The 13,569-nt window shown below is 41.0% G+C and overlaps 1 protein-coding gene across 5 annotated transcripts in view; it reads right to left on the bottom strand.

Annotated features, from left to right (window-relative positions):
• ZRANB3 (zinc finger RANBP2-type containing 3) overlaps positions 1-13,569 on the bottom strand; it is a 186,670-nt gene that overhangs the window by 29,242 nt on the left and 143,859 nt on the right. The window lies entirely within an intron of this gene.

Below are 13,569 nucleotides of genomic sequence, written 5' to 3'. Positions count from 1 at the left end.
ACCTACATTCAGAGGTGGGGTCTGTGTTCCTCTCACTGGAACCTGGGCTGACTTTTCTAACTGTCTCAATCAATAGAAGGCAGCGAAAGGGAGGCTGGGTGACTTCCGAGGCCGGGTCATTGAAGGTAACGTGGCCTCCATTTGGCTGATGGCTCTCTCTCTCTCTCTAAGTCTCAGGATGCTTGCCTTTGAAGCCCAGCCACCACGTTGTGGGGAAGCCTGGAGCACGTGGAGAAATCACGTGTGGATGTTCAAGCTGACGACCCCAGGCAGGCCCCCAGGTTACAGCCAGCTCGTGAGTGAAGGAGCCTTCAGATGTGTGCAGATCCCGGCCTTGGGGTCTTCCAGCAAAGGCCCAGTCGTTGTGGAGCAGGGGCAGGTATTCTCCATTATACCCCCACCCACAAAAACATCAGAAATAACACGATTGTTATTATCTGAAGAAACTAAGTTTTGGGGTAATTTGTTAAAGAAACTAACTATTGTTTGGAGAAACTAAGTTTTGGGGTAATTAGCTATGCAGCAATAAATAAAAAGGGCAGGCACTACAGATAATGACAGCATAATATAATAAACTGTAAAGAGATATTTAAAAATCTAATCTAATGAAGTAATTAACGAGACAAGATTTTTAAAGCGATGCACAAAGGAAATTCTAAGAAAAGGGTGGAGGAAAGCAGAGAAATTGGCAGACCTGATCGAGTCCCACTGTGTTGTCCACTTCTGTTTCATGGGAGAGGCTTCCTTCCATGCCTGGTGGCCTTGCTATCTCCTCATATTTAAGGATAAGACACTAAAATGCTACTGTTGGAAGTTCCATGTGGGAAACGTCACTGAGGGTCATCTGTGACTGTCTCTGGGCAACCCTTCCAGTCTCCCTTGTCTTTCTTAGTCCAGTCAGTTTCTCCAGAAAGGGGTCCTCCAGTCTCCTGCCTGGAGGACGCTATGGTGGTTACCAGTGCCCAGGCAGCTTCACAGGGGAGCTTTCTAATTCTTTAAGTTGTAGGGTTAAGTAGTTTATTAAACATTTTTCTTGCTTTCTGAGGTAGGCCTGAAGTGTTTCCTCTTAGGACTGCTTTTGCTGTGTCCATAGATTTTGGGTTGTTGTGTGTTCATTTTCATTTGTTTCCAGGAATTTTTTAATGTCTTTCTTTATCTTATTGGTAACCCATCATTGTTTAATAACATGCTATTTAGCCTCCATGAGTTTGAATGTTTTTGAGTGTTTGTACTGTAGTTAATTTCTAATTTCATGCCATTGTGATCCGAGATACTTGATATGATTTCAATCTTCTTGAACTTGTAGAGACTTCTTTTGTGTCCTAACATGTGGTCTATCTTTGAGCACGACCCATGTGCACTTGAGAGGAATGTATGTTCTGCAGCTTTGGGGTGAAATGTTCTGTAAACATCAGTTAAATCCATCTGATCTAGTGTGCCATTTAGAGTCACTGTTTCTGTGTTGACTTTTTGTCTGGAAGATCAATCCAGTGAAGTCAGTGGGTGTTACCCTGACTATGACTGTATTGCTGTTGATCTCTCCCTTAAAGTCCTTAGGGTTATTATTGATAGGTCCTTATTTATTGCCCTTTGAATTCTGTATGCCTATGTTCCTCTATTTCTTCTTATTATTACAGCAGTCCCTTTAACATTTCCTGCAATGCTGGTTTGGTGGTGATAAACTCCTTTAGCCTTTTTTTGTCTGGGAAGCTCTTTATTTCACCATCTATCTTGAATGATAGTCTTGTTGAATAGAGTAGTCCTGGTTTCAGATCCTTGTTTTGCATTACCTTGAACACTTCATGACATTCCCTTCTGGCTAGGGCTCCCAGTATTTTGGATGGTCTCTGCTGCAGGCCAATGTCAGATGCTGTTTGTGACTGACCTTGAGTATCCTGTTTGAAGTTTTCCACTTTCACAGCTTCTGGTTTCCTCTGTTCGTGCTGGGTGTGTTTGGACAGGAGCAAGATGTGCACCAAGGTCTTCTTTTCCAAGCCTTGGGTCCAGAAGCAAATCAGGCAAAGACTCAAAGAACTCAGAGGCTGTTATTCAGTCTAAGGAGCCTCAGGTTGTAGAAACTCCATGGGGTGGGACCAGAGGTTTTCCAGCAATCGCTTCCCTTCTCCCCCCTAGGCAAAAGCTGTTTGGAAAGGAAGTGTCTGCCTGAGAAAGATGTTCTCTGCTGTATGGGGGAATGACTCAGCACCGGGGTCCAGACAGGTACCCTCTGAGATCTATTCCCCCAGCCAGCTCCCCTAGATTCTCCTCACACTGCCCTAGTCCACTCTGCCTCCGCTGCAGCCCAAGTGAGTGGCTGCACATAGAACTTTGCACATTGGCCCTTTAAGAGGGTGCTTGAATTTCCAGCTGTCTCTCCCTGGCAGACAGAAACCCTGCTACTTTTCACAGCCAGACAATATGCGGGCACCTTTCTCAGTTCTGGTGCTCTGGGCTGCAAAGCCCAGCTTGGAGATTAGACCCCAGAGCTCTCGGTGGGAACCCCTCAAACAGCTGAGATGTCCCTCTGGACCTTCAGCTGCTGCCTGTGGGAGCCCAGCCAGCCCTCACGCGCCTCTGTACTTCCTACCAGTCTCCATGTGGTCTCCCCTTTTCCTCCTTGGTTATGAGGGTGCTCCCCAGCTAGTCTTCAGTTGCGGTTGATTATGCAGGATGGTTTTTCTATATTTTAGTTGTAATTCCAGTTTTACCCTGGGAAAGTGTCAGTGTAGCTTCCAGTCAGTCCGCCACCATCTTGGATCTCCTCTTTATAAAGCATTTTAATTTCTCCATCTCTCCACCAAAATATAAAGCAAAATTGTTTAAGATATTTATAAAAAAGCAACTTTCCCCGAAATAATACAAAACAAAAACCTAAGAAATCTTTCAAAAAATCCTCAGAGCCTTAAAATATCAGCTTTTACAGTTGATCTCTTCAATTAAGCTATTCTAAAAAATAACTTCCTTTACTATTTAAGTAATGACTAATTTTGAAAATTAGCATTTGAGAAATTCTCAGTCTGTGCCAGAGGCAGGTTGCAAGTCTGGGTGAGCAGTGATCGGCAGTAATCAGAAACTGATGTAGCCCCCTGCCACTGCGAGGTTTACTCACAGGGCCTGGGAGTAATCAGTATGGGTGCTATTTTGAAACTACGGCTGCGTGGGTAAGAATAAACTGAGACTTTAGCATGAAAATTTTGGAAAAGGAGTAGATAGGTGGAAAGGGAATCATTTGATATCACTTCAGGAAACAAAGGATACATAGAGAATAATTTTAGAAAACGGAGAAGGTGAGATTAAAAAGTAGCAATGACTTCAGCTAATGTCATGATGGCTAAACTGGGCATTGAGGACTTGGTTCCAGGGAGTGAATGTTACCAGTTACAGCCCTGGCCACGGGGCTGCCAGAAGCTGTGAGGCGTAACAGGAATGAAAACTTCTTCTGAGATCAATTAGAAACCTGACCCATACCATCAGTTACATTTCCTGACTGTAGCCTCTGAGCAATCGGGCAGGAAGTTGGTTGATGAGGTTTCTTTGATACTTAGCTATGACTGATAGAAAAAACAGAAAATCTCTCTGACACATCCTAACAATAACTGTCTGTTGGATGGGAACAGAGAACAGTCTCAGGTTTGCTGAATACAAGTTCTTAACCTGAGATTCATGGGCCTCTCACTAGACTTCGGGTGGCCTTCAGCGAGCCTGAGAAACTCCTGAGATTGTCTAGAAAATGTATTGTATGTGCATTTTCGGGGAGTAGTTTTTTAATCTCTCCATAGTCTCAAAGGGATTCAGGACCCAACAGAGGTTAAAAGCCACTGGATTAGAATAAAATATCTGAAGATGCACATATGGTTCGAGTAGCTCCGTTTCTTTCCTTAATTTTCTAGAGGTAAAGAGAGATTGAGGGTTCATATGTGAATGTACACATGGATGGTGAACTAACTCTTTTAAAGAGGAAACAAATGCATAAATTCTCTTAAATAATGATGATCCCTCTAGGTGATTTCAAATAATAATTTTAAAAAGCAGAATAATACCAAAACACAGAAACTTCTGTGCAGGCATGAAACATGCTTGCTTAGCTCACTGGTGTGTCACTGTAACTGGCTCTGAACAGCTTCTCATAAGAGCAAATGACATGGAGTGCCACAGGGTCAGAAACGGAATCTGTTGATGAGGCAAGTAGAAGAAAGCGCATGGACTGCAATGGCTAGGGACTCTGGGAGACATTACTGTGTTGGCAGGACTGAGGTGTGATGTCATGTAGGTCAGCCTAAAACAAAACACAACTCTCCTTGATGACTTGAGACAGGGACATATCCTCAACAGCTCCTCCTGGAGATTCCACTTGGGACATGTGTGGTTAATAAAAGAAGGAAGTGACCTTGAACAAGATCTGTAGACACAGATACTAACGTGAATGCAAAATTCCTGTATCTGTTAAGGTGCTTCTAATTACTCTTCTTTTGTTCTTTTTAAAATTAAATTAATTTTTAAAAAGTGAATGTGGATCCACTGATTACAGCAACTGAGAAAAGTCATAAAAATGTAATTGTAAACAAGATGCTCCCCAAATAAACAAGTTTTTGAAAAATATTAGATTTAACAATAATATGACTCCCTGGAGGAGCAAGCTTTATCAGTCTCACGAAACAGACCAGAATCCTCAAATTACAACAGCCATACTGAGAGTTAAATATTCAGCACCCACACTGCTGTGGCAGGTCCACAATTTGAAAAATTACCGACTTATTAATGTTACCAGCATTTCTCCGTAGTAAAGATAAGCAGGAACACAGAAAGACAAAATATTTTATGGTCTAGGAAAGCTTTGTTACTTAATAGTAAGATTAAGCTAAAAAGCCTTTTGTCTTTTGTAACTACATTCTTGCCTTTAGAAGAGACATAATAGTAACAAATTATTGACAAATGTCCTAGCTTATCATGACTGTCCTTGCAAAGAAATAACTATCTATCTTAAGTGACCCTTTTAATGTGATCATTAAGAAACTTACATGTAGGTGTTTCTAAATAGGAGGAGCAATCTGAGCTTACAGTAATTTTTAGCAAAAGGCTTTGGGGAAAATATAATTAAGTCAACAGGCCCATGTCATAAGCAGTGTGGAAAATGGGAGAACATATTCCTCTCTTTGGTTATATTGCTGACACTCAGTTACTGTGTCCCTGTCTTTTGTCCAATACTGTTTTTGAAAAACAAAAGAAAAATATTGCTTTTGGTGAGAAGTGCTGGGCATAAAAACTGCAAAAATGCTTAACGTGGCAAAGCGAGTGTTTTTATCTGAAAGGTTCAGGGACCTGATATATTTGCTCTGTTTTGCAGCATGGCAAACCCATGGCTCTTTAGAGACAAATCCCCTGGCCATGATGATAGGATTTTAAAAAGTCAGTTACTAGAACTGAAGGAGAGGAAAAGGAAATCTAGTAAGACTCATAAAAAAACTGATAAAGCACTTCAAAGCCTGGTGCTATTCCAGCTCAGCACATACCACCGACAGAAACAGTGGCATAGGGTTTAATAGACTTTGATCAAAGGGCAGGTCTGGTAGAAACCATCACTAACTCATGTTAATTCATCTCCTGTTCCTAAAAGAATTAACAGAATTGCTGTGTTAAAAATGGGGGGTTGGGAGATTTCACTGGTCTCCTGAATAGCCGATGATTGGTGATTAGGACTGGAACTAAGAAGCTTTCTCTACCATTTGTAAACAAGTCAGAGGATATAGAGTGACAAAAGTCATGTTTTAATCATCAAACTGAAAAGAAAAAAAAAAGAATTTAAATTCTACTAAATTACTGAATTTTTCAGATTTTGCAAAATGCCCATGCTCATGTAGTTAAATACAGTTTTGACAGTGATCCACTCTTAGGCACCAGTTTTTCTCCATGGGCATAGAGAAAACAAAACAAATAAAATAAAACACTCTGATTTAAAAAATGGTAAAAATGAAAATGTTATTACTTATTTTTAAAAATGACATCAAGAGCAGTGCAGGCAAATCTCTTTGGGGATGATTCTCTTCCAACAAGGACAATAAGGACAATTAGAATTTACAGCAAAAGTTATGTACAGATTGCTGGAATGGGAATCAGGGGGTAAATTATTCAGAGCCCAAGGGCCCCAATCTCTCCCTTTGGCTCTAGGTCTGACACCAAATGCCTCCTGGACATCAGCCGACTGGTTCAGAGGCTCTTCAAACTCGAGGTCCCAAATGGACTCTTCACTCTACCTGTAAATCAGTTCCTCTCCTACCATCAGTCTCTTGGTTCTCTACTAATTACCAAATAAACTGCAAAATCCCCTGCTATGGGTCCTCCAGTTACAGACAGAACTAGATCGCTTCCTACTTTAGCTTGTCCTCTCCTTACCTATCTACATGCCTCTGCTTATGGCATCTCCTTTACATGCCTGTTTCAATCCCCTCTACTCTTACTGCACATAATAGTATTAATCAGGGTTCCACACAGGCCTCACTGTATTGATTCTGCCTCTGAAATGTCTGAAATCTTCTCTTCCACTCTATTACCACTACCACTGTAGCAGTTCAGGATGTTTAGTGCCCCAAATCCCATTTGGGAGTCCCTGACAAAGGAGACTTCTGTATAGTAATATCCTTACTAATAAAAAGGAACTGGCTTTATCAACAGACCTGTAAGTGCCTGATAGCACCAAAGTAAAAGTTTAGTGAAAGGTGTATTAAAGAAAGCAGCTGAAGGCCACGGTGAGACTTCCCGCTGTTCACCCCAAATCTAGCTGTAGAAAAGGCTATAGGGCTGACAGGGCAGGTGCCTTTTCTCTGCTTACGGTGGAGACACCAGTGTAGGAGGGGCTGCCTCTGTGGGGGACAGTGACCCGTTAGCCTTGAAGTGTGGCCCAACCTAGTTCTCAGGCTCTGAAAAATCAGACTAACAACTCCTCCTCCTGGGGCTGGGAGAAGCCCTGTGAGGGAGCAGAGAGAGAGAAAATCCCTTCATCATGGGCTGGACTAGATGGGAGGGGGGGCAGAAAAATAATCCATTCCCCAAATACCACTGCATCCAAGAACTTCTGTCTCTTCTTAGGATTCATCTCCCACACTGCCAATAGAATTCTTTTGAAAACAGAAATCTGATCATGACACTCATCTGCTTAAAAGCCTCTGATGAACCCTGGCTGGGTGGCCAGTAGGGGGCATGCAGGAGGCAACCCATCAATGTTTCTCTCTTCTCCCTTCTTCTCTCTCTAAAAATCAATAAACTACTCTTAAAAAAAAAAGAATCAGTTGAAAAAAATAAATAAAAGCCTCTAATAACACCACACTGTTTCGGGGACAATGTCCAACTTCTTGGCATGGCATGTGTGGCCCCTCCCCATCTGACTGCAGTTTTGGGCTTCCTCTCCTGTGATTCACTCCTCCTGTGCCCTCTGCTCTCACTTTCATACGGAATCCTATCCCCAGAATAACGGATGTCTGTTCCCATCACTGTGCTTCTGGAGTGCCCTCTGCCTCAACCAAAACCCCCCTCTCTGAACATGTCTTCAGAATCCATTTCCAAAGAAAAACTCCCCACATGACCCAGGTAGTTGTTTATTCTGTCCTGTGTTTCCTGAGCCTGGTTTACATATCTCTATTTTCACAGTTATCATATTACATTAAAATGATTTGCTTATAATAGCCTCTCTCAATTAGAGGAAGTTCTGAAGGAAAGCTAGTGGTTTTCCTTACTGTTGCACCAGCATATAGTCTTTTATAAATAACAGCTTCATTGAGATAGTCTATGAAATCTACTCTTTTAAAGTGTCAAGCGATGCCCCTAGTCTACTCTATATCTCTATGGATTTGCATATCTGGCCAATTCATATAAATGGAACCAGACAAGATGCAGCCTTTTGTGTCTGGCTTCTTTCACTTAGCGTGTTTTCAGGGGCTCCTCTCTTTTGAACCATGTATCAGGGCCTCGATCCTTTTTATGGCAGAGTAATACTCTACCACATGGATATACACTATTTACCAATTCATCAGTTGATGAACATGTGAACTGTTCTAACTTTTTGGATACTTTGATATTCAAGTACATGTTTTTGTGTGGACATGTTTTTAATTTCACTGAAAGTGGAATTGCTGGGTTTGCTATTTTAAGGACCTGCTAGACTGTTATTCAAAACGGCAGCACCATTTCACATCCCCACCAGCAATGGATGAGTGCTCCAATTTCTCTACATTTTTGCCAGTACTTGTTGCCTGTCTTTTTAATTTTAGTCATCCTACTGGGTGTGAAGTGGTATCTCACTGTGGTTTTGATTTGCATTTCAAATAATCTTAATAAGTATCTACATATATAAGCATCATATATATAATTATCTTTGAATGCATTGCACGTAGTACACATCCCATATACACTGGCTAAGTCAAACTGAAATGTTTCAATGTCCTATTCATTCCACAAATAACTGAGGACCAACAATGCACTAATTCTAATGCACTAGTATAGTTTGGCAAGGTTATGAAGGTAGACTTTAGAGCTGGAAGGCATGGGTTCAATCTCAGCTCTGCCATTTACTGACTGTGGGCAGCTTACTTAACCTTTTGAGCTTTAGTGGGACTCGGTAACACTATCTGCTTCACGGTGTAGCTGTGAAGGTTAAAAAAGATCTTGAGTGTTAAAGGCTTAGCACAGTGACTGCACAAAATAACCACTCAGTACATGTTAATTATTATTACTAAGTGAATTGGAGTCATAGAGGTAAACAAGACAGAGGCTAATAATAGCACTATGTGATGTAAGCAATGACAGAGATGTTTGTATGTCTCCATAACAATGCAGCACCCTCTTGACCTTATCATTAGGCTATTAAGAATACTAATTACATAATGTTTACAGAGTGGTTTGAATTCTAAAATATATATTAAATAAAGAGCTAATTTAAGGTGTGTTAGCTTCAAGAAACCAGTGTTTTCGCATATTCAGAAACGAGGGATTTTGGATAAAAAAATTTAGACTTCATGTATGCCACGGCCTCTGGGGTCAACTTTCTTTTTGCTGTTACCATTTTTTCAACTAGACACTACATGGGAAACAAAGTTATTTTATATATATGTATTTATATATATCATATATATATATATAGAAAGAAGACTTGTCCTAAGCAGGATTTGGACCTGTTACCCATGCTCAATTAAGAGTCCTTTCTTTTGCTCACCTATGAATCACTTATGCACCAACTTGCTCTTCGGATACTTTATAACATTATAAAGTATAAATTATATACTTGGAAAGGACCTCAGAAGCCATCTAATGATCTAGGAACTCAATGGCTGAATAAATGATGATGCTGATTTACCGATTAAGGGCCAAAAAAAGGATGGAAAAAGTTCCCAAAGAGGTTAGTGGAAGGACCAAGTTTCCCGTAGCTATAGCTAAAGGAAGGAATATCCCTAAAATATAGCGACAAAAATGAATATGAGAGAGAGAGAGAGGCTATTTGAATACTCCACTCAGTTTCTGTTTTATTCAGAAACAGCCTTTAATTATTTGGAAATGACAACATAGACTAATATAGTTCATATCTCTCTCCCTCCATCTGGAGTCAACCTACTTTATCATTCAGTGGAAGCCAATGTAGGAAAATCAAAGCACCTCAAAACCAAAAGAGTCCTTAGAAGTCATGCACATTCAGATGCAGGAGAAATGAAGCAGCTTGAGAAAGGGGACCACACCTGAGGCAGGGACCCTGGTGGCGGACTCCAGCCAACTGGGCTGTGCGAGGGCACCTTTCCTCGTGGTGGTGGGATGTTTGCTCTTCATTCGAGTTGGACCTCAATTTGAGTTTCCTTAGGGTTAATAAAGAATGTCTTTAAAAAATGTAAACATATCTAGGATGGGTAGAGAATTGTGACTCATACATTTGTGTGGTTTAATGCCACACAGGTGATTACTCGAATATTTAGCAATAGCTACAGCCCTGGCGTTAAGCAGTATTGGGCTGGAGCAGAGCCCGAGAGGCCCTGTGCTGTGCAGGTCACGGGAGGCCCATGAGACCCTAGCAGCGAGGTGAGGGTACAAGGAGGGGAGTAAGAAAGTGGCTGTTTACCAACCATCACCAAAATATTTAGTATTTGAGCAGCCAGTACCCTTATACTGGTATGTACTGGTAGAATACCAGTCCTGGTTCCACATGCTATTTTTATCCCAGCAGCTGGATTATACGACAGAGTGAGGGTTCTGAGTAGGAGAGGAGGGCGATACAGATAACGCCTTTCTGAAGGGCAGTGAGCACCAGGTCTTGGAGAGAGGAGGTAGGAAATACCAAAACTAGTGAAAGATTTTATCCACAAAAGCTTTCTCTCCTTTTCCTCCTCTTCTTCCTAACCATGTCTCCCTGCCCTCCGGGTCCATAATCATACTAAAATTAGGCTCTAGACCAATTCACTGAAGGCCAATTTATCAAACTGACCAAATGTACTGGTTTCCTAAAAATCATTCATAGTCGTCGCAGTATTTTGAATGTGATGGGTTGGCAGGGTTAAGACTATGGGGTCCAGGGCACTTGAGCCTCCTGACTCTCCTCCTGCCCCAGTTTATCTGCTCTTTGCCCTTCAGGCTCACTCTCCCCTCCGCAGGGCTGAGGCCTGAGCTGTCACGCTGACTGACATGTGCAGCCTGTTCTTCCCCAGTGGAAGGTGCCTGTTCTCTGCCCCGGCTCTACCCTCCAGCTGCAGCCGCGGAGCACTGGCACAGAGATAAAATGAACACTCCCTAAAATGCTGACACTACAGCAACAGTCACAAGCTGTTCAAAGCCATCCAGTGAGAACTGTTATAAACTTTTCAGTTAAACAAGTCTTTATGACAATTGGCAAATTTAGTTAATTTGGCAAAGTTTAATTAACAAAATTAGAAATAGCCTAAAATGCCAAATATAGGGAAAAATTTTTAAAGGATATAAAAAGGGATCAGAGAGAAATCAGTATAAATAGAAAAATTCCCATAGGAAATGCTGATTTTGGCAACATTCAGAAAAAAAATGTTTGTCAGTAGGCTAAAATTTTTTAGGACCTTTCAACAAATTGAACATTTCTTAAAAATGCATGAAACTGGAGGATGCAAAGTGAAAGTGGGCCTGGCCCGTGTGGCTCAGCAGTTGAGCATCGACCCATGAACCAGGCGGTCACTGTCCAATCCCTGGTCAGGGCACATGCCTGGGTTGTGGGCTCGATGCCCAGTAGGGGGCAGCCGATCAATGAGTCTCATCATTGATGTTTCTATCCCTCCTTCCCTCTCCTTTCCTCTCTCTGAAATCAATAAAAACATATAAAGAGAGAAAGTGGTGTGTGCCATTCCCATCTAAAGTCATTCAAAATACATTTCACATGCTGGCCAAAAAACAAATACAAAGCAGAACAAATGGAATTCGTGTTATAAGATTCCGATTTTCACTCGCCCTCCCTTATCCATGAGGATATGTTCCAAGACCTCCAGCGGATGCCTGAGACCAAGGGTAACACCAAACCCTAACTACAATATGTTTTTCCTATACAAACATTTCACTCAAAGGAAGCCCATTCTGGCTCCTCTTTGGCATATCTGAATCGCCAGGATCACTACTCTTGTGCTTGGGGCCATTATTAAGTAAATAAGGGTGACTTGAACACAAGCACTATGACACTAGAACAGCTGCTGTGACAATCCAGGTGGCTGCTAAGTGACGAAGGGGCGGGGAGCATATACAGAGCAGAGATGCTGGACAAAGGGATGAATATGGTCATGGGTGGAATGGAGCTGGATGTCGGGAGGTTTCCTCATGCAATGAGGAAATGGTGGCACAATGTAGAATGGTGGCACAATTTAACACTTATGAATTGTTTATGTTTAGAATTTTCCATTTAATGTTTTTGGATCACTCTTGACCACGGGTAACTGAAGCAGTGGAAAGCAAAACTGCGGATAAGAGGGAAGAACTCTCTATAAAACCATGTGTGCATAAAGCCATGCGCTGGAAAACCTGTGCAAGGTAACAGTAAACTACGAAAGACAAGTACCCGACTCAGGAAAGCAAGCTTTGGTCAGGGTGACTGGGTGACATCTTCAACTTCATACGAAGATAGATATTCTTCTTCAGATACACATGAAAACAATAAACATGTGGGAAAATGTATTTCAAATTTCAAAATATTCTTTTTTTAATCCTCACCAGAGGATATTTTTTCCATTGCTTTTCAGGGAGAGTGGAAGGGGGAGAGAGAGAGAGAAACACCGATGTGAGAGACACATCAATTGGTTGCCTCCCACTCACACCCTGACCAGGCTAGGGATGGAGCCTGCAACGGAGGTGCATGCCCTTGGCCAAAACTGAACCCAGGACCCTTCAGTCTGCAGGCTGACACTCTAGCCACTGAGCCAAACTGGACAGGGCAAATTTCAAATTCTTAATATTTGTCATAGAAATGCACTTTGAAACGCAGTGCAATAGTTTGGAAATTTTTGAAAAAGAACTACTACAAATCATAGTTATATTTTTATAGTTTGAGTTATATATTTTTTAAATACTTAGAATTCCTAATTTTTTTTTTTTTTGAATATATCTTTATTGATTTCAGAGAGAGGAAAGGAGGGGGAGAGAGAGAGATAGAAACATCAATGATGAGAGAGCCATTGATCGGCTGCCCAGCCCGCAACCCGGGCATGTGCCCTGACTGGGAATCGAACCCTGATCGCCTGGATCCTAGGTCGATGCTCTACCACTGAGCCACGCCTGGCCGGGCAGAATTCCTAATTTTTAATTGACCAAAGTATAATGTAATAAACATTATTAAAAGGAGTTTTTTAAGTTAAAAAATTCTTAGAAATAATCCTATTTTTTAGCAATATTTGACAGAATGGCAGTCTAGTATCCTAGAAAAAAAGTACTAGCCCTGCAAATAAGATACATAAAAAAATGTAGTAAGATTCCACAAAAAGTATTATGTTTTTATGCAACTAAACTTTATATTAAAATTTTAATTTTACATTTTGAAGAAACAGGTATAGACTTTAATTTTATTCCTACAATTTCTGATCAATCCTTTCAAAAATTAAAATTAAGCTCCCCATAACTCCCCTAAAAGGGCGAAAAAAAGACAGACCGAATGACTCTGAGCTTCCCTAATATATTATTTTTTATCTGGTTTATTCATGGCCTCCAAACAGCACTTACTACTGTATAGAGAATATCATAAACATCCATATACCCACCATTCAAAATCTGGTCATTTGATACATATAAATCTAAATCATTCATTTAGTATCTAAATCATTTCTAAGTAATATCTTATGAAAATGCATATAGCCATTATCCTACTGATGAGCATTTTGGTTTTTTTCAAGTTTTTGCATTACAAAAAATGATTCAATAAACATCCTTGTACGGGTATCCTTATACACATGTGTGAGAATATATTTCTACCAATGGAATTGTTTGGTTGAAGGGCATATCCAGCTTTACCAGGTATTACCAAATTGCTCTTCCAAGTAGTTACAATAAATTATACTCCCACCAAGCAGTGTATGAGAGTTTAGTATATGAAATGTT

The sequence above is a fragment of the Miniopterus natalensis genome, chromosome 8, assembly GCF_054644295.1.
Source record: "Miniopterus natalensis isolate mMinNat1 chromosome 8, mMinNat1.hap1, whole genome shotgun sequence".
Classification (NCBI taxonomy): Eukaryota; Metazoa; Chordata; class Mammalia; order Chiroptera; family Miniopteridae; genus Miniopterus; species Miniopterus natalensis.
Note: the sequence above shows the minus strand (reverse complement) of the source record. Positions and strands in the feature narration are given on the sequence as shown.